The sequence below is a fragment of the Sminthopsis crassicaudata genome, chromosome 1 (assembly GCF_048593235.1).
Source record: "Sminthopsis crassicaudata isolate SCR6 chromosome 1, ASM4859323v1, whole genome shotgun sequence".
In the NCBI taxonomy this organism is placed as follows: domain Eukaryota; kingdom Metazoa; phylum Chordata; class Mammalia; order Dasyuromorphia; family Dasyuridae; genus Sminthopsis; species Sminthopsis crassicaudata.
In genome coordinates, this window is record NC_133617.1 from 134,981,817 (window position 1) to 135,007,317 (window position 25,501).

Below are 25,501 nucleotides of genomic sequence, written 5' to 3' on the forward strand. Positions count from 1 at the left end.
ACAAAATTTTGAAGAACATATTTAAGGGAGAAGAGGAGATAAAAAAGGTGACAATGACAGAGAAACCAGAGAGGTAGAAAGAGAATTAGGAGAAGTCTCATAGAAGCTAAGGGAAGAATATATCAAGAAGGTATGAGTGTCCAATGGAATAAAAAATTTAGATGGGTAAAATAAGCTAAACATAGAAAAAGGCCAATGGATTTAACAATAGGGAGATGTTAGAATTTTTTTTAAAAAGTATTTAGGAATTAGGCTATTGAGTTTAGTATAAGAAGAGGAAATGGGTAAGAACATTGAAGGAATTTTTGTTTTATGGACTGTTATGGCCAATTTATAAAATTAAATATAAAACAAGAATGAAAAATAATAATGATAACATTTTGCATAAAACAAAATGATATATCCCAGAAGTATATAAATAAGAACTTAATGGAAAGTCAATAAAAATAACACCAATAGCTACTATAATAATTTCATCCAGAAGTTTGATTGAATAATTAAATCTAAAATAATTGCCACAATAAGATGATCAAAAATGTCCCAAATACCTTAGTCATCAAGCATCTGACTTGACAAATAGAGATAAATGCACTAGAGGGAAAAAGCAAAGAAGGGAAAAAAATACCTGGCTAGTGTATAAACTCTTCTGTGTAATTGTATGGAAAATGATAGAGTGTGATTCTGAGCAGTATCATCTCATAACATTTCAAGAAGTAATGCAGAGCAAAATCAGTTTAAAGAAAGTTTGAAATATATTACAAACATGGAGGCATGCCAAGGGCATTCAAAAATGAAGAAAGAGTGCAAATATAAAAAAAATAGGAAAGATTAACAAAAATAATTTCACAAATTATGTTCTCCATCAAATATAATAGATCCTTAATAATTTTATACATTTGGAATTTTATTCAGTATTCTGAGGAGTTTTATAGGATTTGCCAAAATGCCAAACAGGTCTATAATGTCAAAAAAACACCTACCATATAATATACCCACCTGAATAGCACTGCAAGATACCAGGGATGGGTCCAGAGATAGGGATGGCTTCAGGCAAAAAGTAAAGTTCTTTTAATGATCCTAAGCTTTCCATCAAAGAAAAGCCCTTAAACAAACAAACAAACAAACAAACAAACAAAACCCTGATCTTTTATCAGTGTTGTTACAAGTAAGGAGATATAGAATCTCTTACAGGGGTACTGTAAATGTTCAATGAGATAATATTAGGATATAAGCTTTTTGAGGCCAGGAACTCTTTCTTTCTTTCTTTATCTTTCTTTCTTTCTTTCTTTCTTTCTTTCTTTCTTTCTTTCTTTCTTTCTTTCTTTCTTTCTTTCTTTCTTTCTTTCTTTCTTTCTTTCTTTCTTTCTTTCTTTCTTTCTTTCTTTCTTTCTTTCTCTCTCTCTCTCTCTCTCTCTCTCTCTCTCTCTCTCTCTCTCTCTCTCCCCCTTCCTTCCTTCCTTCCTTCCTTCCTTCCTTCCTTCCTTCCTTCCTTCCTTCCTTCCTTCCTTCCTTCCTTTCTTTCTTTCTTTCTTTCTTTCTTTCTTTCTTTCTTTCTTTCTTTCTTTCTTTCTTTCTTTCTTTCTTTCTTTCTTTCTTTCTTTCTTTCTTTCTTTCTTTCTTTCTTTCTTTCTTTCTTTCTTCATTTATTTATTTATTTATTTTTGGCTTGTATTTATATCACCAGTGTGTAATACATTGCCTGGAAAGTAATTCTCTCCCTTTCCCTCTTACTCTTCATTTCCTTCTCCCTCTCTTCCTTCTCTCTCTCTCTCTCTCTCTCTCTCTCTCTCTCTCTCTCTCTCTCTCTCTCTCTCTTTCTATATATCTTCTCTCTTTGTGTGTCTCTGTTTCTTGGGCTTTCTGTTTCTCTGTCTCTGTCTCTTAGTCTCTGTCTCTGTATCTCTATCTGTGTCTGTCTCTGTGTCTTGGTCTCTCTCTGTCTCTCCCTCTATCTCTGTCTCTCTCTTTCTGTGTGTATGTGTCTCTCTGTCTCTGTCGCTATCTCTTGGTGTCTGTCTCTGTGTCTCTATCTGTGTCTGTCTCTGTCTCTCTCTGTCTTTCTATCTCTATCTCTGTCTCTCTCTGTCTCTATCTCTGTCTGTCCCTTTGTCTCTCTCCCTTTTTTCCTTTCTTTCTATGTCTCGTCATTCATCCATCTGCCTGTCATATTAGTTATAATTATTGTGAACAGAACATGCAAAAACAAATGAGGAAAGGCCATAATTTTTGTATACATAAAGTTGCTAACACTAACTTAAATATCACAGTTTAAGTACACAGCCCTTTACTCCTAGAATAAAAACAAATAAACAAAAAGAAATGAAAGTTCCTGTATGATAATAATGCTGTTATTGGAATAAGACTCCTAGGAGAAATTAGCAAACTATTCCCTTTCTCTGGACATGTGCCTGGGTGAAAATGAGAATAAAAGCAGTCTGGGATGAGCACTTCCACTCCTTTTTTGGCACCTGGGTATCTCCCGGAGAACAGAAGGAAAGGTGGAACTAACCTTACTTTACAGGCACATAAGCCTTCTACGGGTACCTGGGGAAAAGGTTTTCACGTGGGGAAAAAACAATCTGCTTCACAAAGAGGAAGCAAGTGAAATCAACCTCATTAGGAATGGCAGCTGGCATTTTGTATGTGTAAAGAGAGGCAAAAAAATGCCACCACTTTTCAACTCTCCCCCCTTGAATGAATATGTACACAATAGGTGCTTACTACTTACTTCCACTTATGTATGCACTTTTGTAAATTCACCATAAATATGAGTGGCACCTAGTGATTCCATGATAATTAAACTACACATTCATTTCCATTATGCATATTCATTCATTTATTTATTTATTTTCAGCTCAGTTAAGTCATAAATAAATAATGAGTACTGTGTAAGCCAAAGCTTTCAACTCAAAGCCTCAGTTAAGATTTTCATTTTTGTACATCATCTCTACTATTTAGCCCTTTTCTTCTTGAGTTAAAAATATTTTCATCCTGTATGGTGTTCAAAAGATTATTCAATGTAAAATTTGAACAGATGGTCTTAAAAGTCTCTTGAGATGTTTCCTATCCTGATGAATTGAATAAATACTTCATATTAGGATTTCATTGAGTTTAATATTCTATACATATATATTATATATGTAAGATGGATATACATATTTACATATATATGTATGTATATATGTATATACAAAGCAGAATTGAATTAGCTCAGAAGAAATGCAAGATGCACAAAATTAGAGAAGCCACACCAAATGTTTATGGGTACTATTTGTATCTGACCTGTGGCAGAGCATTCCAAGCTTGTGTTGGTCTGATCAACCATATATATATATGCCATGTAGATGTCAGGTATTATCAAATTTACATACTTTCCCATATATACATAATGCTATTTTTAAAATTTGTATTTTATTAAAGGCTTTTATTTACAAAACATATGCATGGGTAATTTTTCTACATTCTCTTGCAAAGCCTTCTATTCTAAAATTTCCTCTCCTTCCCCTCACTCCCTCCCCCATGTGGCAAATAGTCCAAAACATGTTAGGTATGTTAAAATATATGTTAAATCCAATATATATATATATATATATATATATATATATATATATATATATATGTATTTACACAATTACCTTGCTACACAAGAAAAATCAAATATAAGTCTCTCCAGGCCTCTCTAAAATCATTCTGTTGATCATTTCTTATAGAATAATAATATTCCACAACATTCATATACTATAATTTATTCAGCCATTCTCCAGCTGATGGGCATCTACTCAGTTTCCAGTTTTTTGCCACTACAAAAGGGCTGCCACAAACATTCTTGCACATACAGGTCCCTTTCCCTCCTTTAAAATTTCTTTGGGATATAAACCCAGTAGTAGCATTGCTGGATCAAAAGGTATGTACAGTTTGATAACTTTTTGAGCATAGTTCCAAATTACTTTCCAGAATGGTTGGATCCATTCACAACTCTACCAATAATGTATGTCTCAATTTTTACACATCTCCTCCGACATTCGTTATTATCTTTTCCTGTCTTATCCAATCTGACAGGTGTGTAGTGGTATCTGAGTTGTCTTAATTTGCATTTCTCTGATCAATAGTGATTTTTCATATGATTCCATTTCTTCATATGAAAATTGTTCATATCCTTTGACCATTTATCAATTGGAGAATGGCTTGAATTCTTATAAATTTGAGTCAGTTCTCTATATTTTTAGAAATGAGGCCTTTATCAGAACCTTTGAATACATAATGCTATTTATACAACTTTATTTTATACATTTCCTTATACATTTTCACATTTACTTCAACACTTTAAGCATCTATGATATCAATTATGTAGGTAGCTCTCTATTAAAGAGGTTTGTGTGACTTTGCAGAAATAATTTCACCATTATGGGCTTCAGTTTCCTTATCTAGAAAAAAAAAAAAAAGGATAGAACTAAGTGACTTTTAAGGTTCCTGTCAGCTCTAAATCTATGATTCCATTATTGCTTAATGGATCATTTCCATAAATTATTTCACCCTCCCCCACATACACACACTCAAAAATTATCAATTGGCAGCCAATCCTTGATTATATGAGCATATCCACTGGTCCTTAGATGAAAGACATATCATCTGCAACCAGGCTATACTCAAAATCTTTCAACTCTGGCAGTAGAACTGCAATAATCTGTATCCTATATACATAACCATTGAGATATCAAGGAAACTCTCATACATAAAGAGACATTAATGTATGATTTTCCTGTAGATATTTGCATGTTATATATAAATGCATGTGCTCACACTTACTCATATACACATATACACGCATATGCACATACACTATCTCTCACATACACAGTTACAAAAGTTTTTGCACCTTTCAAAGGTTTAAATCTTAACAGATCTGCAAATATAAGTACTTAACACACTGGTACATAGTAGGCACATTAATAAATATTTATTAATTGATTGAATACAAATTCAAACACATTGTATATTATTAAGAAAAAATTGTTTCCATGTTTTAGTCTTCCAGGATTTTAAAGATCCCACTTTATAATCCCTTTCACTATGAAAAAAACATTCTGAAATATGTGTTTTTTGAGGGGAGGTGGGTTTGTTTCTTTTTATCAAATCCTCAGTGTATGTAGGGAGCTCCCAGTGAAAGCTCTGCTTGCTAATTCAGACAAACACCTATTTTTTTTTACTTCATAGTCTTAGGGAGTTAAGTGATTAACTGACTTATCCAAAGTCACACGTCTCCTCAGAGATAAGACCAGAATCTAGATTTTCATGGGCATGACAAGTCCCTTTCTACTGCTCAAACTGCCCTTTTAAAAAATAAAAGACCAAAAATCAATTTCTTGGGTGCTAAAAATGTTCTTTTTCCTAGGTACTGTTATAGCTCTTGTTAAATTTGTAGGGAGCATCAGGTTAAATTTAGGAATTGACCCAATTGGGGTTTGCTCATCCATTCCATTGCCCTCACCGGATACTGCCAAGACTTTTTGCCTATTAACAGTGAAGTTTTTGTGTAAAAGGTTACAGAAACAAACAAAAATCCAACAAACATGGAACAACTTTCCTCTAGCGTCCCTTAGTTTTATCAGCTTGTGAGGCTTCCGTCTGATTTGGCTTGATTCTGTGAAAACTCATCAACACCCAGAGAAATGTGGTTTGCAAATTAAAATAGTAATATCAGTGATTTCCCCGGAGAGGGTCTTGCTTCTAGCCAGCCAGAGGCAGTATCACTGAGCAACAACTATTCAGATCTCTCAGTGGTGCTGCCGCTGCCACCGCGGCTGTGTTTATGGGAGCACAAACACTGGCAGGCAGGAAACTGTCATTTGTAAACGCTAACACAAACTAATGCAAAACCATGATAATAATGATTTCCTCTTAAAGAAATGGAATTACTGTTATTACCACTGGAATATTTGCCAAAGGCAAGAAACACAAACAACAACTCAAAAACAAAATAAAATAAAATAAACCCACAAAAAAAAGACAAAAACAAAAACCCTTTGCTGATCCCTACAGTGTCTGCTTCATTTAGCGATTCTACAGACCTTTGCTAAATACAGCCTCTTCCTGGACCAAATCTTAACCATTCTTACTCCCATGAAAGGGGAAATATGGGCTGAAATGACTGCAGAATAGGAACCCCAATTTTTTTTTTGTTTCTTGTTTTGTTTTGTTTTTCCTTCTTTCTCTTTTATTAAGTGTCTGAAACTCAGTCAATGGGAAGCCTTGAAGACTAAGGTGTCCATGCGTTCACAATGACCTCCCTTCCTCTGTTCAGTCTCAAGGCAAAGGCAAGTAACATTGGGAGAAGTCAAGAAAGTGTTAATTTGAGGTTGTACATAAACAGAAGAATACAACAGCACGTGAGCATCTGGAAAATCAGTTGGCCCTGATTTTTCTCACTTCTGATTATGTGTCTACATGCCCATGCCTCTCCATTATGTAATGAAAACCTAGAAAGCACAAGCAGATCTATTGTATTTTATTTTTTTTTTTAGCTTTCTACTCTGCACCATAGATACAAGCCACTCCCTTTTTAAAAGGAAAAGTTATAGAAAAAAAAAATTGTTGCTAAAGAATAATAAATTAAGAAACCATAGCTCAAGGATCTGCTGAACGCAGTTTTAAGGGTCCTCCTTACCCTTACGCTGCACATTCCATAAAAAAATTCTCCCTTATGACTTCATTTCATTCTGGATGTGTGTTCATATGAGTGGCTCTTTATTTTGTGCTATTTTCCAAATTGTTGTCTCGGCTGAGTTTCTCCTCTTCCCTCCAGCCCAGATCAATCTGTTCATTTCCAAAAGCCAGCAGCTTCCCCAGCGTGCTGGGAAACAGAATCAGCAGAGCTGAAGAGGTATGCATTTTATTCAGCTATCAAATATGAGCAGGGGCATTGGGGAGGAGGCAACTATTTAAAAAAATTTAAAAAAAAAAGGCAACATCTAACAGTGAATGTCTACTTGATCCTGTGTTTGAATCCTGCCTCAGACCATCAGCTAGTTGTGTGATCCTGGGCAAGACACTTGCCCGATCTGTGCCTCATTTTCCCCATTTCTCAAATGAGGGATTTTGACTTGTAAGGTCCTTTCAATTCACAAGCTATGCTTGTATGATTAATATTTAAGTCCAATCATGTCCTGTTCTATTAGGGAATAATTGATCTTTTATTTTATGGCTTAATCAAATTAAACCAACACAATTCTATTTAATGATATTTTGAGCAATATTAAAAATTTACCAAAAGGCTTGTACTTTAAATGTGATGCTAGAAGGGTTACATCTGAAGTAAAAACAGGCAGATTAGTATTTTTTGCTGTAATGCTAAAAGGAGCATATTTCAATTCTGTAATGTAAGACAATAGGGGGAAAAAGGTTTGATCTACTAACATTTACTATACAGGTGTTTTGCACTTATTTCAGATGTCAATTTAACTGTGGTTTCATTCATGTGGAAATCTCCTCCAAAGATACAACAGATTGCAATGTGTCTGTACTCAACATCAGGAAATGAATAAGAAACATATCTTTTATGAAGTAATGTAAACTGATAAATTTGCTTGAATTAGATTTGCTCTTCCTTGGGAGGCAAATATTTTCCTTGTTGTCAGTTAACTGATTGAGTCATTTCCTAAAAGATAGGCATATGCTTATTATATAGGTTATACTAACAGCTTAAATGTATATAGTGATTTAGAAAGAGATGTATTTAATAGGAGAACTATTGTGATCCCCATTTTGTTGGTGTTCAGTCATTTTTGAGTCTATCCTACTTTTTGCAATCCATTTAAGCTTTTCTTGACAAAAACACTGGAGTATTTTGCATTTCCTTCTTTAATTCATTTTATTAATGAGAATTTTGAGGCAAACAGGGCTAATTAACTTGCCCAGGGTTACACAGCTCCAAAATATCTGAGGCCAGATTTGAACTCTCGAAGATGAGTCTTCCTAACTCTAGCCCTGGTACTGTATCTTCTGTACTACCTCATTACCCTTTATCTCCATTTTTACAGATAGATAAACTGAGGCTGAAAAAGCCTTAACTTGCCTTAGATTACATAACTACAAAGTATGAGAAGATTGGAATACTGTTCTTCCTGATTCCAGATCTAGCATTCTACCCACTATACCAGACTGTATAGTATAATGTATAAAATATAAAGCTTGTATACATAAAGGACACATATAACTAGAAAAATATGTGGGTCCATAATATACCAAGATCACAGAGAACAGATGGACATTGACAGTTTTAAATTGTTATCCACAAAATATTTAAAGGACCAGAAAAAAATCTTAAAACACATTGTCTAGAATCTCTATAGAAAGAATCTCATAGAATAAGAAACTAGGGATGGTTGGCTTTTTGCATTTGTGAAGGAAGTGCCTACATCAACTAGACTGGAGATAAATTTATGGTTTAATGTTTTAGAATAGAAAATCTTTAAGAGCAAGAATTGTCTAATTTTTTAAACTTCCCTCTGGCAAATAGCGTATCACTTCACACATACACACATATCTTGAGTAAAACAATGGAAGAATGAATTTTTAATACAAGGCAGGATCTATGAGACCTTAAAATTAATCTAATATAGCTCCCTTATACTATGGATAAGGATTATCAGGCCTAGTAAAGTTAAGTATTCCACCATGCCTGAAATACTAACTCTCCTCATTTTCTTTTCTCACAATCTAATCCTTCAAAGCTCAGCTCAAGTGCCACATCTTTCTTACACAAGATTTTTTCTTATCAGCCCCCAGTTTTTAGCTTTATTTCTTCCCTACCAAAATTATTCTGTCTTTACCCTTTGTAACTTTCATCTTTCTGTTTCTACACTTATGTTGTTTCTCCCCCCCCATAAGAATGTTTTAAGCTTCCTTTCATTTTGCTCTTTGTATTACCAGGGATAACTATTCTGACACTTAGTAGGTACTTTATAAATGATTATTGAATATAATTGGATTTTCTATTAGTGGGAAGTGTGATGAAAACCAGATCTGTTATTTCATTGACATAGAGAAATTTCAGAAATAAATAACACTTCCTCTGCCTGAGTGATTGACAACCATTCTGCAATTTAAGGTCTTTGAACAATTGGCTTTGACAATTGCCTGGAACACTGAACCCAGGATCAAATAACCAGGTTGAGTCAGAGGTGAAATTTGAATCTAGGCCCTTCTGATTGCTAGGCTGACTCTCAGTCCACAATACTGGCTCCAAATACTTCCAAATAATTAAAAATGTATTTCATATAGACTGAGCCAAATCCAGAAACTTCTACATCATTATCTATTCAGAAAATCTAAGGTGGAAAAGGTCCTTCGTGACTGTCTAGTCCAATACTTGTATAAACATCTATCTTCTCTAGTATATCACTAACTAGTGTCCTTCCCAACCTTTACTTGGACAATACTAACAAAGTGTAGCTACATGGTACAATGGAGGGGTCCTGAAGTTAGGAGGCTCTAAGTTCCTACCTCTAGGCAAGTCACCTAACTCCAATTACCTCTTCCCTTCTCCCCCCCCCCCCAAAAAAAAAAAACCTATAATGATAGGGAACTCACTATTCATTTGCTTGAAATAATTTTGTCAGTTTTGAATGTATGGATATAGCCATCATATATAGATATGTGTATATAAATATATTGATATATGTATGTTTATACACATGTGTGTGCATAGACATACATAGCTACATTACTATATATGTCTGTTACATATACTCACATATTGACATATATATTATATATATATTGACATTTATGTGCATATATATATATACATTCATATATAAACATGTATATATAAACTATAGATAGGTTTTTACATGTTTAGATTAAATATATATTTATATCTATATTAGAACAATCATTTGGTAAAGTCTGAATATTGCTTCTTTCTTTTTCATTTATTGTGTCATGTGGCTTTGATTGGACCTTAGCATAAATGAAATAAAAAAGTGGGAACAGTTTTGCCTATATGTTGATATTATTTACTTGTAAAGTATTTCATGATTTAAAAAAATTATCAAATGAGGTAATATATGCAAAATGCTTTGCAAATCTATATGTAAATATCATTATTATTTGATAATAAGGATTTTTCACATCAAAACAGAAACATATGGCAAATGATTCTGAATAGGGCCAATAATGGAAAAAGGGTAAATCTCTTCTCTAAAATCAGTTAGAGGATAGCTGTTCCTATCTTGTTATAAAATTTTTATTCCTATGCCTCAATGAAATACTAAAGATCATTCCTATTGCAAACCCTCATTTGAAGTACATTTTCTTTGCTTCAATTAGGACTGTTCTAGATAATAATTAGAGCTTCTCAAAATGAAATGTACTGAGTCAAAAGGTAGTGAGCTTCTCATTCCCGGGGGCCTTTAAGTAAAGATTGGATGAGGAGTTGTCAGGAATATTATAGAGGTACATTTTCTCATGTATTGCCTCCTCTCCATTCCTCTGATAATACACTAATGCCTACCCTCATTACCCCCTCTTGACAATCCTTATAAGTTTTCCCAATTGACTTTTTCTATCCAGTGCATTCATATCATTGTTAAAAACATTACTTTATAGAATAACAACACACAAACAAACAAACAAATAGTAGCCTACTTTTGTAGCTCCCTAGGCAACTGAGTAAAGGTTAAATTTTTTGGCCTCTGATAAAAAGACTTTCCATTTATTCTTTGTTCTAGACAAACTAGAAACATTTCTGCTTCCTAAAACAAAGAAGCAAACAAAACTATTCTCTCACAACCCTGTGCTTTTGTTTATAACATTTCCTTTTTTTTTTTTTTTTTTTTTTTTTGCACTATCCTTCTTTCCATCCTTAAATTCTAAATAGATTGACTTCTGGATTTGACTCTTGATTGGCTCTGACAATTTTTTTAGCTCACTTATACCCTTTGAGTCTCCATTTCTTTATCTATAAAACAGAGATAATGGTATTCATAATACTTAGCTAACAGAAAGACTAATTAGGTAGTGCATGTAAATTATTTTAAAATTTTAGGGATTAAAGTATCCAAAATCAGAATAGAAAGGTTAATAGATGGCAAAGATGTATCTCTATAATATTCTTGACCAATATGGCATTCAAAGTATATGTATGTGTGTGTGTGTGTGTGTGTGTGTGTGTGTATGTGTGTGTGTATCTATCTAGATATATCTCTAGATATAGGTATATATGTGCATATATATACCAGCTATTGTTATTAAAAAATACCTCTTCTTCCAGGAAGCCTTTCCAGTCCACTACAGTGAGTAATAACTTTCCCATTTAGTAATCATATAATTCTTTGTTTTGGGATTATTAACACATTTATATGCCACTATGTGTTATCAGTTCTTATTTTGTGTCTTCATTCCCCTTAGATGATCAGCTTCAAGAGGATAGGTAATAGGTTTCTGGCACATTTAAGATTTTTGTGTCTCATATATAAAATCCGCTGTTTGGCTTTTAAAGCCCTCTTTAAATTGTTACTTTCCTACTGCTCCAGAATTCTTATACTTTACTCCCCTTCACATATTCTGCTATCCAATGGTTTCTTTGCTTTTCCTGGAACCTGACACTTAGTACTGTCTCTCCACTTCCAGGATTCAAGTCAGTTATACTCTCACTTTGCAAGAAGCTTTCCCAATGAATATACCCTATGTACATTTTGTTTGTACATTGTTGTTGCATTTTCTTTCTCCCTTTAGACTTTGAGCCTCTTGGAAATGGAAACTTTTTTTTTTTAATTTCCAGCACCTAGCAGAATGCCTAGCTCATAGTAGGTGCTTAATAAATGCTAGTTGACCTCTGCTAATAACAGCTCTCTGCACGCAGAAAGAATTAAGGATTTTATATTTTTATTAATTGATCCATTCTGTTTGAACTTCTAAAACATTTTTATCTCTAATATTGTATGCTATTATAATTTTGACTTGCCATATACCATATATATGGTATATATACTATATACTATGTATATTTATGGTATACATAAGTGAACAATACAAAATATGTATTTTGGAATTTCTTTGGAAAATCCTTAAGTGACTTCAAGAGCAATCTCAGGATTTGTGGCAGAACAGAAAAGACAATTATTGAAAGCCTAGTGTTTTGAGAGGACAGTGTTTATATGTTCTTGGTTACATACGTTAGCTCTTTTCAGAGAACTCAGGAAGAAGCCAAAATTTACCTATATAGATGTAAAATAAATAGAATAAGAAATAATGTTGGTTAGTAGGTTAAAAACAGCTATGTGCTCAAGAACTGATTGTTAACTTTTCATGTATACCTCAGAAATCAGTAAACTCTACAAACTAGCATTGATTGTTTTGTTAACTATCTAGACTTCAGAAAATGGAGAAAATTTTAATATTATGGATTAAGCTTAAAGGTATGTCTACTGTATTTTCTTTTTTTTTTCCTTTGGAAAGCCAATTCTTAAATATTTAACAACACAGCCCTTGACAGAGAATTAAGAAGACCTTGAAATCAAGAAGGCCTGGGTTCAAATTCCACCTTGCCTGTTAGTCGTACAACTATGAGTGGGATCACTTTAATTGCCTCCAAGGAATTTTCCAATATTATGCTTACAGAAGAGTTAATCTGAATAGAGGAGAAAATCTTCAATCATTATTCACTATAATGACAAAATCATAGTACCAAATGTACACACACACACACACACACACACACACACACACACACATATATGTTTAAAAAAAAAGTGTTGGATATGGAAAAAAGGACAGGAGACCATTCCTTTTGTCAATTGACAAGACATTCAAAATTAATACTTTTGTTTAATTACTTACTGTGTAGTAATTACTTATTAGATACCATTATATCTAGATGTAGGGTTCTTAAACTTCTTTTGTGTCATGGACTCTTCTGGCAGTCTGGTGAAGCCTATGGATCTTCTCAGAATTATTTTCTCAAATTTGTAAAATACATAGGATTATAAAAGAAGTCAACTACATTGAAAGATAATTATAAAAATATTTTAAAAGCTTGTCAACTGTACAGTAAGAACCCCATTTTAGATACAACAAAAAGAATATCTTATATTTGTCTTAACAAAACTTAATTTACAAAATATGATCTAAAGAAGAGCTTAACTCCAAATGCCCCATAACTGACATTTGAACATTAAACATTCCCTTTAAGCTTATACTCGTTTCCACTTCTTGAACTTGTATGGACACAGAGCTAAGCATGTGAAGTCTCTGGGTTATTATATTTTGTGCTCTGTCCTTCCCTTAAACTTATATCACTATCCTTTTAAAAGACTCTTACATCAAATAATAATAAAATAATCAAATCTCTTACATACTGAAGGCACAATACCCTCTCCAAAGCATGACAAGAGATCATGAAACTCAGATGGTTAAATTAAGTTCAATGTTTCTAGTATCAGAGAGGAGAAGATAAGAAACAATGCCCACTTTAGTAAGGAGGGGCAGAAAAATCATATGAGAAGAATTGATCCCATTCTATTTTGCTATTAATCAGATCATTCTAATACAAAAATTCTAGTTAGGAGCAAACAAACCTAAATTAATTTTTCAGCATATTTTCTTCCCAAGAAATCTTTTTCTCATGTAACATTTCATTTTTACCTTAATATTATTTTCTGAGATCCTACAGAAATTAAAGTCCAGGGTTATAAGTGAGATATCAATTAACATAAGAATCAATTTAATGGTAATTTAAATAGCTAACTATTATAATTTTTGCATAATGAAGTGGCCTCTGGGCTTGAAGTCCTAATCATGTCTAATTAATTTAAAGGATGTTACTTTTTATTATCATTGAAATTTCTGACAGGTGATAAAACATTTAGGGTTCCTGTCACAAACTTTTTACAATAGCTTTATCCCAAGTTGACAAGTTGTACATTATTGCTGTAAAAATTTCCTTTTTATGGGGTGAAATTGCTAAATTATATACTAAAATATGGAGGATGACACTATTTCCTTATATATTAAGTACAAAACAAAATGATTCACAAAAACATTACATCATAAATTGACATTTTATTTTTAAGTCCTTAATCGCTATTGCCTTCTTAGGGAATAATCAATTTCATTTTCAGGAAATTATGTTTATAACCTTTTGATTTCGTATAATGCTTGTCTTGTCAGAAATATGAATATTTTTGCATCATTAATATTTAAAGTGATCTTTTACAACCTCATACACTAAATAATTCCACTATAATCAGATTATTTAAAAGGTATATAGATACTTAAAAGGTAAGATTTTTTTTAAATGAAAGATTCTTAAAAGAAAAAAAAATGTATACAGAAAATAGCTCTCCATAGGGTATGGAAAATTATACATCAAAGAATCTGGTGATTCTTACTGAAAAAATAATCGAGTCCAAAATATTCAGCATAATTTGGAGGAGTCTGAAGGGGTGTGGTAACAGCCTGTTTAACTAGTTAAGTGATAAGGGTCCCCCTCAAACAGCATCTAAATTAGAAAATTAATCGAGAAGACCTTATTTCATCAGCTTGGCGGGGAGGGGAACAACAAACCAGAAAAAAAAAAATTAGAAATCACTTTGGAACAATTTACTTATGTTAATATCTGCCAAAATACTAGATCCATTGAGAAAACTGGAAAGAGGGAATTCTATGAAAGGTAAGTAAGAATTCCCAAGTCTCCTGAAGCTTTCTGCTCTTTACTTCTATGCTTTTAATCTGTAGCAAGCACAATTCTGATATGAAGAAATGTTTCTTTCAGCCTAGGTTCAGCCTTTTTTTATTCAGTAACCTGAGATTTTTCTGTTTGTTTCATTGATAATTTTAACAAATGTGTTCAAGTATCTCACACACACACACACACACACACACACACACACACACACACACACACCCTTCTATTCTTCTCCATCAGAAGCAAAACTAGTCATTTATTGTACCAGGGTCTAGTGTGGAGTGAAGTGGGGTGGAAGTACTTCCTTGGCCATGGCCAACTTCATTATTGGTGAAGGGACAAGACTACAGAAATCACAGGTTTAGGGAAATACATCCTGAAATAGTGATAGAGGTATCTTTTAAATAAGTCACCCAAATGAGAGCTCTATTTACCTTGCCAAACTAAAGAGTTTTGGCTTTATCCTTCACTTCAGAGATACTATTTTTTTTTTCTTTTCCCCCCTGAGGCTGGGGTTAAGTGACTTGCCCAGGGTCACACAGCTAGGAAGTGTTTAGTGTCTGAGATCAAATTTGAACTCGGGTCCTCCTGAATTCAAGGCTGGTGCTTTATTCACTGTGCCTCCTAGCTGCCCCTGTATGTAGATTCTTAAAAGAAAAAAAAATAAGTATACAGAAAATAGCTCTCTATGTGTGTATATATATATACACACACACATATATGTATATATATATATATATATATATATATATATATATATATAAATATTTGTCTGTGTATGATAGTATAGGTGGGCTTATTTATAAAATTCATAGCAATTAGAGCAAAAGGAATAATTGAAATAATGGAAGTCTTCTCTCTGACTAACATGTTTCTCTGTTTTTTAGACCTGCCTATCTTTATTGAAAGAAGAATATGGAAGTCTAGATAGTTTGTGTGGTCCTGAGATTAATTGTAATGTTGATGAAGTACTGGCTACAGTACCTATGCCTGAACTCAAGAATGACAAGCCTACTACACTAGGGTAAGCATATTTGCAAAATGGAAAAGGAGAAGAAATTGCCACACTCTAAGGATTTTTCAGGACACCCATCAAAAGTACTAAAAAATAAGATAATCCCTCAAAAAAAAAATTGGATGCCTGATCTCCTTAGCTCTGCAGCAGCTTATTCAAGGGTGCAGTTTTAAGAATTGAATAAATAAATGCCCATATTAAGCACAAGTTTGAATTCAGGCCCTGGCCTAAAGGGCCTTGCAATCTATAGAAAATCACATACAAAGATGGACACACATTACACAGGAAAGAGCTTATAAAGTCTTAGAGTTCCTAAAATAAAGCTTTTTTTCCCCTTTTTCCACTATATTCAATATTCTTGACTTATAAATAGAAAGGTGAGAAGGAAGAAAGTTGCAGTCCCTATACAATTGATATTTTTATCATTTAATCCCTGCAGCCTGTTTCTGCAGTATGGTTAACTGAAGTGCTGGGTTCTCTAAACAGGCTGTATGATCACTTATTATATAGGGATTTCATGATTTAGTAAGGGGTAATATGGGACAATTTACAAGGACCTTTGCAATCCAAAATCTATAGAGTCTTCTAACTACTGAAGACAAGATTATTAAAAGAATTATTAATTATGTATTAAAATAATAGATGATGTTGGAGGTAGGAAGCCCTGAAAGAAAAGTGCTGCATTTACTTAGTCATGACTAAATGATACATTGGACAAGAAGTTGTTTGCTCCTCTTGCTGAGATTATTGGTGGGATACAGATTACATGGGCTGTATTCTCCTAGAGCTCTATACAAACAACTAACTCAAATGAAGGAGTTGCTGCCCTTCCTGAAGGTAACCTAACATTAAACACAATATCACAAACATGCAAGGAAGTTCTGTAGGGTGTAATTATATATATATATATATATATATATATATATATTTGATGTTGAAAGTATCTGAGTATATCACTAATTCCCTGTCTGTTTACATGTATTTATTTAGCAATAGTTAAAGCTTTAAGTTTGGAGACTGGGGAAAGCTGCATCAAGGACGGGGCATCTAAGCTGAGTCCTGAAGAATGATCAGCATGCAAGGAATGAAGATGTCTTGTCTCTATTCAGTCAGTCAACAAGCATTTATTAAGTGATTTCTATGTGTCGGGCACTGTGCTAAGTGATACAAAGGTAAGTAGGATATAAAGATTGGATATAAAAACAGGAAAAAATATTATTATGCTTTCTGATCTCAAGGAACTCACAATCTAATAAGGAAGACAGCATGCCAAAAATGTATATTAATGATATAAAATGTTCTTCCCAAAGGGAAAGTACTTAAGAGGAGGGAAAGCTAGGAGAAGACCTAAAACAGCTCCTGCAGGAGAGTAAATCAATCAACAAGCTTTTATTAATCACCTACTACATGCCAGGCTTTGTGCCAGGTGATAGAACTTCATTATAGGAGTGTGCTGGGCTTTAGTGGAGGATTTTGTAAGTTCAAATAGTTTGATTAAGGTCTTTGTCAATTTTTTTTTCCAAAAAATGAATGCCAGCTTTAATTTGTACACTAGTGCTGAAATAGATATCAGATATAATTGTGTACAACTTCGTTTGTAAAAGAGAAAATAGTATTCTCATGATTTATATATGTATATATGTATATTTATGTACATGTATACAAATATATTTCTGAGAACTAAGGAAAAAAGAGTTGTCTACCATTAATTTATTACATATGGGTGAAATTAATAAAATGAAGTCAGTATTCTATCCACACACATTCATGGGACATTAGGAAAGAAAACTTTTGTCTTATGGGATCATAACTTTATCTGATGTGACAAAATCTTTCCAAAATGACCAGATAAGAAAATATACTTCAATCCTGTCAAAAATAGCAATACACCTCCTGACTTTATTTATGGCTGTTCATATTGATGAGCATCTTCCAGCCACAAAATCAAAGTTCCTCCAGAAAGACAAATTTCCTTGTACCATAATCCATCTATCACAAAAACAAAAGGCAAAAACAGCAATTAACCAGAAAGCCTAAAAGCCAAAAAGAAAAGAAAAATGCTTAGCTACACCAGGAGATGCACATGCCAAGGACATGAAGTGACATAATTACATTACTGACATAATGAATATATAAATCATCTCGCCACTAAACATTTGTAAAGTGCTTATTATATGCCAGGCACTGTGCTAAGATATCACTGACCTCTAGAAGCTTACAATCTAATGGGAGAGAAAAAGGAGAGAACATATGATCACATAAGGACAAAGTCCAGTAGTGCAATAGAGGGGGGAATGGAGAAATATTAGCACAATTGCTGTAAAATGAAGAGTTCAGCCTTTATTTAGGTACTATATTTTGGGAAAGATTTTGATATCCAGTGTTCTTTAAAGGCAGAATTCAACCTATCATTCTAACGTTAGTGGCATTTTCTTCTACAAACACTACCACCTGACCATATTTCTTCCTGTTTTTTTTCTTATAAAGCACTCCATAACTTCCCTTCATGACCTTTCACTGACTGTCCTTCATGCTTAGAGTACATGTTTCTCATCTCTGTATCTTAGAATCTCTAACTTCTTTCAAGGTCTGACTCAATCACCTCCTACATGATAATTTTACTGACTTTTCAACCTTCTAATGTATACCATAATTACCCATAATTAAATTGTATATATTTTTATATTTGTATATACATATATCATGTATGTATATGTATTTGTGTTTACATATGTATATGTAACCTATTATAAACTCCCTGAAGGCAGTAATTTTTTTTTTTTATCCCTGGGTCTTCAACATATGAGAATTATTTGAATAAATTGGTGATATATTATCTGGAGAAGAATAAACAGGACTGAAGGGATGATTGCTGACAGCCGTTCTTTAGACACTTGACAGCAGAATGGACAGCAGTAATCGGTAAAAATTGAATAAGCAAATCTTGCCAAATGTAAAGACAAACATTAACAATTACAGTTAATCAAAAGGAAAATGTACTGTCTCTTGAGATTATGGTTTTCTCCTCATTAGAGATTTTCAAGGAAATGTTGGATCACTATGTTGTAGAAAGATTCCTGTTCAAATATGATGAGTTGTCCTAGATAACCTCTGAAGTCAATTCCAACTCTCACCCTATAAGATTCTAAGAATGGCCAGGTGGAATAAAACAACTTCACTTTCTCTCATGCCCTACTATACTTTTCTCACTAGGCTGATATCTGATTATATAGCATGAGGAAAGCCTTTGCTCTTTATAGTCATGTTATATATTCCATTTAATTTATAAGAACATTCAAGGATAAAGTTTCTGAGGAACATTTAATTTGGGTCAGGATAGGTCTTCCTATCAAAGAGCTTAAAATCAATTGAATGGGGGATATGCTAAAATTGATGTATTATAAATGAGTAGTTTAAATGAGATTTTATGTATAGAAAACAAAGAATGGAAAAATTATATTCATTGAAAAGCTATTCTTAGAGGAGAGAAGATCTTTTCTCTGACTTGGAATTTGTAAGGGATGAAATTGGATTGTATTCAGGAATTTAAACCTCAGGATGGAAGTGAGGATGGGCAAAATGTGGTTGAACTGATATGCCTGATATACTAAAAAGGATCAGTTGAAAGGGATGGGAATGTTTAGCCTGGAGAAGAGAAGACTTGGCAGGAAGCAAAGCAGAAAAGGATTATAGTCTTCAAATATTTGAAGTGTCATCATATGGAAGAAGGATTATTTTTTTTTCCTGCTTGGCCCCAAAGGTCTGAACTAGGACCAAAGGGTAAAAGATACAGGGAGGTAGATTTTGGCTCAACATAAGGGAAAAACAAAACAAAACAAAACAAAACAAAACAAAACAAAACAAAACAAAACAAAACAAAAACCCTCCTAACATTTAGTGCTCTTTGGAAACAGAATAGGATGCCTCTTCAGATCATGAGTTTTGCGTCAACAAAAGTACATAAACCAAGACTCTTTGACCTGTTATAGATATGCTTCCTGATCTGGGTAAGGTTTGGTTAAGACAACCCTTGAGATAACTAGTAAGTGTATGACAACTTTCTTGGTTTCATAATTCAGAATAAGTGAAAAATTAGTGATGCTGGAGGTGGGGAACTATGTAAGAATATGCAGTAGCTGTCATGACTGAAACATATGCTCAACAAAGGCTGCAGCTTCTATTTTGAGACTATTTAAGGAATGTAAGCTCCTTGGGAGATAGATATCATTTTTTCCTCCTCCTCCTCCTCCTCCTCCTCCTCCTCCTCCTCCTCCTCCTCCTCCTCCTCCTCCTCCTCCTCCTCCTCCTCCTCCTCCTCCTCTTTCTCTTTCCCCTTCCTTTTTTCTTCTCCACCTCCTCTTCCTTCTTCTGCTGCTTATTTCTCTTAAATTGGAATAAGAGAGGATCTAAGAGGGAAGTTGCAAAGAAATAGTGGGGCAATGGAGTTGATGTCAGAGGAAAAAATGGATATAGAAACTTAGAGAGATAGTTTGTCACAGCTAAAACTGTTGAAAAAGAATTAAAAATATATAGAAATGTAAGTAATTTCAGAGATCATGTAGTTCCATCTTCTATTTTTAGAATAAGGAAATGGAGACTCATGAAGAACTATCACACAAGATAACACAAGTGCCAGAGGTAGAGGATTCAATCCTAGTTCCTCTATAGAGATACTACCTAAACTGCAGTTTAGTGATGCAAGATGCGAGATGCAATGTCTAGAATATAAATTTTTATCATCATTATGTTTTCAGCAGGCCACAGGATTTCAAGCCCTTCAAAGAGCAAAATATGCAGGGATGAAAATGGTAGGAGGTGGGAATCAGGGATTTATTAAAAAAAATTATATTCTTTTGAATGCTGATATGCATTAATGACAATAATCAAATATGGTATTTAAGTAATTATGATATTTTAATACTTTAATAATACTTTGTGTATACTTTAATAATTTTATACTTTTAAATTTAATAATTTTAATGCTTTAATAAATCTTATCTCATTTTATTCTCACAACAACTCTGTGAGATGGATATTATTATCTTTTTTTATAAATGAGGAAAACTGAGGCTGACAAAGATTGGATGATTTTCTTAAGGTCAAATAACTACTAAATGTCTGTGGTCAAATTTGAACTCAGGTTTTCCTGACTCCAGTTCCAATTATTCACTGCATCAGCAAAATACTACATGATCTCTTCAGAATAACAGGTGAGAGAGTAGAAGAAGAGAACAGACACCTATTCCTACTTGTAGCATTGAAAATTGGGTGGATGAAGGGAAGATGAGAGGGGTAAAACAAAAACAAAAACAAAAACAAAAGGACTGGAACTGAATGAAAAGTTAGAAAGGTAGACACACAAGAAGAGAATTGTGTCATGGAGTCCAAGAGCAGAGACAAATTTAGCTCAAGTGGCACTGAATGTGAATACCTTCTTGATAGGGAATTTTTCTAGAACCAGAGTTCCTTTGCTTTGAAATAATCTCAATGGCATCTCCATTTTTCCAAACCACCATGGAGCTTATAGTAAATTGGAATGAGCTGTTGATTGGTCTTAATAACAGAATTCATTGGACCAAATCTAGGGATTCAGAATGTTGTATTTTTTTTTGACTAATTAAGTATACAATTTTTGTTATTTAGATAATTTCTAATTATAGCCCATATAGATCTAGTGAAGACTTTGATTTGTTTTAACTATATTATTTGTCTGTTTTTATTGCATTCTTGGAAGAGAAAGAACTATACTGAGAAAACAATGTTCTGAAAAGTTATTTTGAATCATTCTTTCATTCACCAAACATTTATCAAGTGCCAACTATCTGCAAGGTGTTTTGAAGAGGACAGCATACCGAGCATATCAGATCTTTATGATTTAGGTTGAAGATTTACAGAGATTTCTTCCAACTCTACAATCCTATGATTCTAAGACAAAATCCATGACTTCTTGCAGTTTGCCATCTAGGAAGCATGTGTTTGTAGACATAAAGAATCAGTAATTCTTTTTCATGGATTTTTAAAAATTGCTACACTTGTTATTTCCTCTTCTAAATCTATTTTCAATTGAACAACAAAAAATAAAATTATCTCATAACAAATAGATGGAATATAACAAAATAATTATCGCAGTAGACAGGTCCAAAATATATCTCATTCTTCATTTTAAGTCTATCATGATTCTAGCAGGAGAACACAGCATGCTTCATTTTAAGTCCTCTATAATCGGGGATTATCACTGCACTGAGCAGCAGTAATTTCTGCAGTATAGGGAACTCCCTTTTACAAGACAAATTTCAAACTGTAAAAAGTTTAAATGAGAATCTAATTAGAAAAAGATCAAAGGATTTGCTTGAAGCATGATGAGAGGTTATGTGTCTTGTCCAGAGTCAAATAAGTACTCTCAGAAGCAGAATTTGAACCCAAGCACAGAACTACAAGTCATTTAGTGCTATGTGTAAGTCAAAAGGAGTTGATTTGTATATGAATGTAGTGTCTGAATATGGAACACATGAACTAGAGGTTTGTTTATTTTTTTGAATGCTACTCTTGCCTGGTTCCCTTCCTACCTATTTAAATGCTTCTTATCCTTCTTTGAAGGATATAGATCCAAATCACACCTACTAAATATGGGAATTCCATAAGAAACTGAATTGCATCCATTTGAATTGTCTTAGGAAGATTCTAAAGACACCTGGCAGGACAAGATACTAAAACTGAGATCATTTCTTAAACTGAATTGCCAAACATTCCAAATCTACTGCAGAGAGCACAACTCCATTGGGCTGGCCACATTGTTTGAATGTCAAACATTTGCCAAAAAATATATATATATATTTTATGGAGAATCCACACAGGATAACACTCACAAGATGGTCAGAAAAGTGACACAAGGACATTCTCAAGGTCTCTCTTAGTTAGAACTTTAAAACTGATTGTATGACATGGGACTTCCAGAGTCACATAGCTACTCTAAGAAGCTGAATTTGAACCCTGATCTTTCTAATCCCAAACTCAGAACTTCAAGTCATTTAGTGCTATATGTGAGTCACAGTGGCAAAGGACCCCCCAATATGGTGTACTCCCATTAGAGAAGGTGCTTTGCTCTATGAGCAAAGAATAATTGAAGTAGCCCCAAAGAAGCATAAGATATGAAAAATTAGAGCAGCTACTCCAAATAATCACAGGGACTATTTGTGTCAGATCTGTGGTAGAGCATTCTGAGCTTGTATTGTTCTGCTTAGTCACAGTCAGACACATTTTGACTTGACTCTAACCATAGTGTTGTCATTTTAGTCCTCTGAAGGAAAACCAACCAACCAATTTTACATGATGATCTCTTCAACAGTCAGGCATTAAATTATTGCTTCTATGCCAATGATTCTCAAATTTACTTACCCAGTCCTAACTGCTGACCTCCAGTGTTGCATCTCTAACTGCTTATTAGACATCTAAAAGTATATGCTTTAAAATCAACAACTCTTAATATTGAATTTCCCTGCAAATTCTTTAATTTTTCCAAATTTCACTGTTGCTGCTGAGAGCACTACTACTCTTTCAATTCCCCAGGCTTTAAATCTAGGTGTCATTTTCAACTTCTTACTTTGTCTCAGCATTTATATCCAATCTTTTGCCAAAGCCTATTTACAACATCTCTCAAATTTTCTCTTCCTTATCTCTCAGATTTTGATACCCCTGCATATAAATCCTCATCAATTTGCATTTGGATTATTCCAATAGTTGACTGGTCTTCCTGCTAAAAATCACTCCCTACTTCAATCCCTCTGCCACTTGACTGCAATGAAATGAAATAAGAATTTATATAACAGTCATTAAATACCAGCCACTACTACTAAGCATATTGTTGATATTATATAATTTCGTTGAGGTTTTGTTGTTGTTCAGTCTTTTCAATTGTGTCTAAGTCTTCATAACTCTATTTGAGATTTTCTTGGCAAAGATATTGGAGAGATTTGCTGTTTCTTCCCCTAAGTCATTTTACAGATGAGGAAACTGAGGCAAAGTTAAATGATTTGCTCAGGGTTACACAGCTAGTAAATGTCTGAAGCCTGATTGGAATTCAGATCATTCTGACTTCAGGCTTAGAGCTTTAGTCATTGTACCAGCTAGCTGCTTCATAGTGATGTTAAAGTAACTTTTACCACCTTTTGTCCTCTATGCCTCATAGTTATTAAAGTGATTTTTCACTCTTCAGAAAAAGAGTAAATCTGACTATGACAACCCCCATTCAAAAGAACTCCAGTGATTCCTTATCACCTCCAACACCAAATATAAAATATTTTGTTTGCTATACAGAGCCTTTTATAACCTCTCCCATCCCACATTTTTCTAGTTTTCCTACACTTTGAACATTTTCACATACTCTTTCATATTGTTTAGTGGCAATGATCTCCTTTCCTAGTACAAAACACTGTCTCCCAGCTGTGGGCATTTTCATTGGCTGAGCCCACGTAAAGGATGTTCTTCCTCCTCATGTCTTCTGATTTCTCTAACTTCTTTCAGATTCCCAATTAATATCTCATCTTCTACAGTTACTTCTCAATCACTTTAACTTTGAGGGTCATTCCTCTGCTGAATATTTCCTATTTATTTTGATAAAACATAGCATGTGCATTGAATGTTGTCTTTCCTTATTAAATTTTGAACTCTTTAAAGGCAGAATTTTTTTTTTGTTTCCTCATTGTTTATCCTCACTGTTTATCACAGTACTAGGCACATAGTAGGTACTTAAAGAAGTGCACATTGATTAACTAGAAGCAAAAATAGCTACTTGCTATTTGAACTTATCAGGCAAGAAATAAAGTCCACTATATCCTAAGCTGTAACCCATTTGCTAGATGATTTTATTAGTAATCACTACAAATGAGAAGTTGATTCCTTGTTTTCTTCTTGATTTAAGAAAATGTTAATAATGCAGAATAAACTTACAAGTATAGTTGATCCTTTTTCTTTCTTTCTTTCTTTCTTTTTTTTTTTTAAAGAGCCTCCAAAGAGTCTGTTTGTTAAACATTAACCAGTACATGCTTGTATTGCTCTGTAAACATTTCTTGATCTCAGCAAGAATGCAGTAAAAGGCTGAGGGAATGAAGTCATCACCAAACTGGAGTCCTGGTGATTACAGAAGAAGAATAATTAATATGAATAATGATAATAATAATGGCACTGGATGAAGTTCCAGGCCTGCAATCAGGAAGACTCATCTTCCTGAGTTTAAATCTAGCTTCAAACACTTCCTAGCTATGTGATCCTGGGCAAGTAACTTAATCCTCACTTTCCTCATTTGTAAAATGAACTAGAGAAGGAAATAGTAAATCAAACTTTTCTAGGATCTTTGTCTAAAAAAGCCCAAATGGGGCCATGGAAAGTCAGACATGACTAAAAATAACCAAACAATGATAAAAATAGCAAGTTGGTCTTCATGTAATAAATGAATACACTTGCAAAGTATTTCATGTCCATTTTCTTGCTTAAGGTGTATGACATCACTGAAGAGAGTTCATTGAGGAGGCAAGTGTTTTTCAGTTATTTGCATAACATGGGGAAAAGGTGAAAAAATTAGAAATTGTGAGAGAGTATATGTACAATATTCAGACAAGGGAATCAAGCATATGAATCACTATGCTCCTCTCCTGCAATCCTGTTTATTTAGACATCATAATAGTACTTATAAAAGAAGACAGAGTTCTTGTAGATTGAAGAAAGGTAGCACAGTGGAATGACATGACTTGGCCTAAATGCAGTTAAATAATACAAGGAGACAGAATGCAAATGAAAATATTTTT

General features: G+C 33.5%; 1 long non-coding RNA gene across 1 annotated transcript in view; it reads left to right on the forward strand.

The window, feature by feature from the left end:
• Window positions 1–6,748: 6,748 nt before the first annotated feature.
• Window positions 6,749–25,501, forward strand: part of LOC141552952 (uncharacterized) — a 29,312-nt gene continuing 10,559 nt past the window's right edge. The window contains exons 1-3 of the long non-coding RNA XR_012485255.1: window positions 6,749–6,880; window positions 15,574–15,710; window positions 16,692–16,873. This is a non-coding gene — a long non-coding RNA (uncharacterized LOC141552952). The remainder of the gene's footprint in view (window positions 6,881–15,573; window positions 15,711–16,691; window positions 16,874–25,501) is intronic.